We start from the raw sequence: 4,685 nt of genomic DNA on the forward strand, positions 1-4,685 counted from the left end.
TTTACAATAAGATACGTAATTTTTTTTAAGTTAAAATTGACCCATAATCTTTTTATACGTACATTGCTAAGACATTCTTCATATTGCAATAATTTTTTTTATTATATTTACGAAGCCTTAAACTATAACAACCACATTAATATTTTTAATATAATTATATTAATCATTTATATATAAAGTAATATCCTTTCATTAAATAAACCTCATATAAAATATATTATTAAACTAAAAATACAATCATAATTAAATATATCATTTAATCCTATCACATCATACAAAACAATCCCATCAAAAAGATTCTTTTCTCTTTATATGAAAAATAATACATTCACTTCAACAAAAATATTAAGAGAATACATTCATTTTAACTAAAAATGGCTGTCTTCACATACCTAACTATCATTTAAAATAATTTTATCATAATAACTTAGACCACTCTCAATCCCGATCTGTCTCATTGGCTCTTCTACCTTTGGCCGCTCATAGCCTAGCATTTTGTATTATAAGTAACCAACCCAAAAGCAGTTGGGCAACAATTTCTTCCCAAGAGAATTTTGTGCACAGACATTTCTAATCGGCATCTGTAACCTTTGTCGTTTGTGATGGGCATTATGGTCCAAACACTCTTTAAAGGAAATTCATGCATGCTCCCCAACAAGCACGCAACCCAGTTCTTCTTCACTGTCAGGTACTGGAAAAATTTGAGTATGTTCGTGTAGTAATATGATCATTCTTGTCCCTCATACATGTCAGTAATAAAGTTCAAATTTTCAATAGTACAAACTTCTTTGAATTCATATGCATTTATTCTTCTGTTGCATCTACTGACCTGTTTTCAATCTCTGTTTTTCGTTGCAGTAATTTATAATAGCATCTCATGGCTTACAGCAGTATGGCAACAGCTAGCTGCCATGGCCTGTATTTTATGAATATTGCTTCTCAAAGAAAGTAATCTGAGGAGAGTTTCGATTCCCATAAAACGTTTTCATGGAGTTTCAAACTCATCAGGGACTTCTATTGGCGACCATCTGGCTGCTCGTGGGCTTTTGTCATATAGACATCTGGTCGTATCATCAGTTAGACCATCAAACACAGATTTCGTTGAATTTGATTTCAAGGAGTACATCCTTTCCAAGGCACTGGCAGTGAATGAGGCTCTGGATAAGGCTATCCCACTGAGTCATCCCAAGAAAATATATGAATCCATGAGGTATTCTTTTGTTGCAGGAGGAAAACGGATTCGTCCTGTTCTTTGCATTGCAGCTTGTGAGCTTGTGGGAGGGACCGAGGAGCTCGCCATGCCAACTGCGTGTGCAATGGAGATGATCCAGACAATGTCTTTGATGCATGATGACTTGCCTTGCATGGACAATGATGATTTGCGCAGAGGTAAACCCACAAACCATAAGGTCTTCGGGGAAGGCACTGCTCTTGTTGCAGGGGATGCACTTCTTTGATTTGCCTTTGAGCACATTGCAGTGTCCACGAGCAAAACGGTGGGGAGTGATCGGATTTTGAGGGTGATATGTGAAGTGGGTAGAGCATCAGGGTCTGAAGGGATTATGGGTGGCCAGGTTGTAGATCTCGCGAGCGAGCGGGACGCTTCGGTTGATCTTGAGACTCTGGAATGGATTCATGTTCATAAGACTGCAGTGCTACTCGAGTGCTCGGCTGTGTGTGGGGCCATCATTGGTGGTGCGTCCGAGAATGAAATTGAGAGAATTCGAAGGTTTACCCGTCACGTGGGACTTCTGTATCAGGTTGTGGATGACATACTTGGTGTCACAAAATCGTCGGAAGAAATTGGGAAGACAGCAGGAAAGGATTTGTTATGTGACAAGGCCACTTATCCCAAGCTCATGGGTTTGGAGAAAGCAAAGGAGTTTACTGTTGAATTGGTGAAGAAAGGTAAGGAGGAGCTATCATGTGTCGATCCAACGAGGGTTGCACCTTTGTTGGGTATTGCAGATTACATTGCATACAGGGAGAAATGAAAAGCGTTATTGAATCTCTATGTGTTATTGCATCTGCTAAACTTCAGAAATGGTGCCATATTTATAACTTTGTATCTCTTGGCTGTTTTTGGGAGGTTATTTGGGTAGAATTGGCAAGTGGGTCAGGTCACTTTCATGGTAATATACAGGAATATAAATTGTATTGCCAACTAATTTACATTTTTTTTGGCTTTTAGTTAGCTATTTAATTAATAAATTTAGTTTATTTTAATTTATCTCAATTAATTTATAATAATTTAGGTATGGAATAGAACTAGTGTCAACTCTAACTAATCTATATTTTGTGGTTTTTATTTAGCTATTTAATTAACTAATTAGTTGTTTAATTAACTAATTAACTGTTTAATTAATAGAATTAGTTTACCTTACTTTATTTTAATTGCCGAAATTTTCTTATTTCAACTTAAGGTAGATGAGGATTTGTTGATTTTGATTTTGATCTTTTTAATTGAGGGTCTACATTGATTCTCAAGGGAATATGCTCAGCTTATGCTTAGTCTTAATGCCCATCAACAGCTGTAGTGTATTAAAGAGTTTGTTAAGTTGCAATGACTTTTCATAAATTTAAAAAATTCATGTTGCACCTCGCTCACACCCCACCAATTTCCTAGGGATTTGAGATTATTCCAATTCTAATAACCTCCTCATTATCATTTATAACATTAATTTATAATTCCCTTTTTTTCTTAAGTAAAGTTGACCCATAACCTTTTTATACATGGTTAATTAGGTAAATGTGTGCATTAGTAAGGCATTCTTTGTGTTGCAATAGTTTTTTTGGTTATATTTATGAAGCCTTCCACTATGTCAACCACATTAATATTTTTAATGTGATTGTATTAGTTAATTATTTAGTTTACCATAATTTAGATATTGGATAGAATGTATAAATTTATTTGAAATATGACAATAAAACCTATTTTGATTGATGATTAATATCAATTTTTTTTTATAATTAAATAATAAGATTAATAACAATTTATTATATATGTAAATTATATTTTTAATATATTAATGTGTACAATTTGAAAAATTGTACAAATTAGTAAATATAAAAATATATTACTGTAGAAAATAAATATAATTGTGAAAAATCTTCTACATTGCATAAACTGATATTTTTGAATATTAAAAATTTGTATAAATTATAGTTAAATATATAAATCAAATATATGACTTTTTAATGTGATATTATGTTTTAGAGATGATAAACACATAAAAATGGTAGAAAATATCATCTTCACTAATGAAGTCGCCAATAAGTTAATGCCAAAAGTAGTTCCTATTTGGGATCTTCCATCTTGTAGTGGAAGTACCATTATTTGGAGATATATCCACTTAGATCCATGTAACCCCGGATCTATCATGCTCCGAGATGTATCAAATCCCTATCTCAAGTTCTACACTCCAAAAAGAAGGTTTGTACCATCCTCTAGGCCCATGATAGATTCAGATTTAAATGGATGTAAGCTCATACTAGCTAGTAAATATAATATAAAATATTATTGATATATATAAAATATTATTGATAAATATAATATAAAATATTATTCTTAATTTATATATGGAAACTTTTTTATTCCTTTTTTGAAGTATAGAAAGAAATTACTCAAAAATTTTTATTTGCATTTATTATTTTTTATTAAAAAAATCAATTATAAACTACTATTTTTAGATTTGTTAATTAAAATACTTCTATTTTGATATTATAAATTATTAGCCTTTTTTAATAAAAAAATATTAATACATTGATATTTTTTATACTAAAATATTTTATTTTTAATAATATGAATTTAAACGACATGTGTCAATTCTACGTTGAGCACATAAGAAATCATACATCCCCCTCATACTAAGCTGTAGTAGAATGCAACTCTAGATGCAATCATAGATTGCCACAAATAGATGACTTGATAGGGTTGTTTAAGATTCCATCACAACCAATCAAATAGCCTTGATTTGGATAGTAGAGGATGCAAGCACACAATTGCAATTAAGAAGAAACTAGATAATTGAGTTAATCCTTACGGGGAACAAAAGCCTTTAAATGGGAAGATGTCATTTGAAATAGAACTGGGACTTTTCTCTCATTTTAAAAATTGTATTTAAATATTAGAAAAGTTTGAATTAATTGTCCATAACTAAAGAGATGAGAATATGAACAATTAATATAGATACTTGGCAATTTGAGTATCTTTATTAAAAATGAAACCTATTGAATTAGAGGACAATGAAGAGGAGAGGAGGAGAGCTAGAGAGGAAATGAAGAAAAATGTCGTCTTTAGAAGCATCAAGGGCTTGGGAGTAGCCTTGAGGGCTAACTTAGTTGGTTGAGTCCTCGTCGTTAAAGCTCCTCTGTGATTGAGAGGTAATGGGTTCAATTCTCTCGACACTCTTGGAGTCAAGCCTTGTGGTTGAGATGGTAGGAAGTGATCCTTTCGGGGTAGATATGCTTGGTACAAATATTTTGTGGATGCCATAGTCACTAATCTCCAAGGACTGTGAAACACATAGAAAATAAAATAAAAATCAAGGGCTTGGGAGAAAAAACTTGCTTGAACACAAAAAGTTGTCCCTAAGCCAATGTAATCTATAATTCTGTTAGTGAGTAGCAATACACATAATCTATATATAACTCACCCTTTGTATCTATTTCCAAGCTTAATCAAA

At 32.3% G+C, this 4,685-nt stretch overlaps 1 pseudogene; it reads left to right on the top strand.

Annotated features, from left to right (window-relative positions):
* The first annotated feature begins 877 nt into the window (after positions 1 to 877).
* Positions 878 to 2,036, top strand: LOC149246781 (geranylgeranyl pyrophosphate synthase 7, chloroplastic-like; annotated as a pseudogene).
* The last annotated feature ends 2,649 nt before the right edge of the window (positions 2,037 to 4,685 follow it).

This window comes from Pinus tabuliformis, chromosome 7 (assembly GCF_031772625.1).
Source record: "Pinus tabuliformis cultivar Carrire ecotype Pingquan chromosome 7, CPIR1, whole genome shotgun sequence".
In the NCBI taxonomy this organism is placed as follows: Eukaryota; Viridiplantae; Streptophyta; class Pinopsida; order Pinales; family Pinaceae; genus Pinus; species Pinus tabuliformis.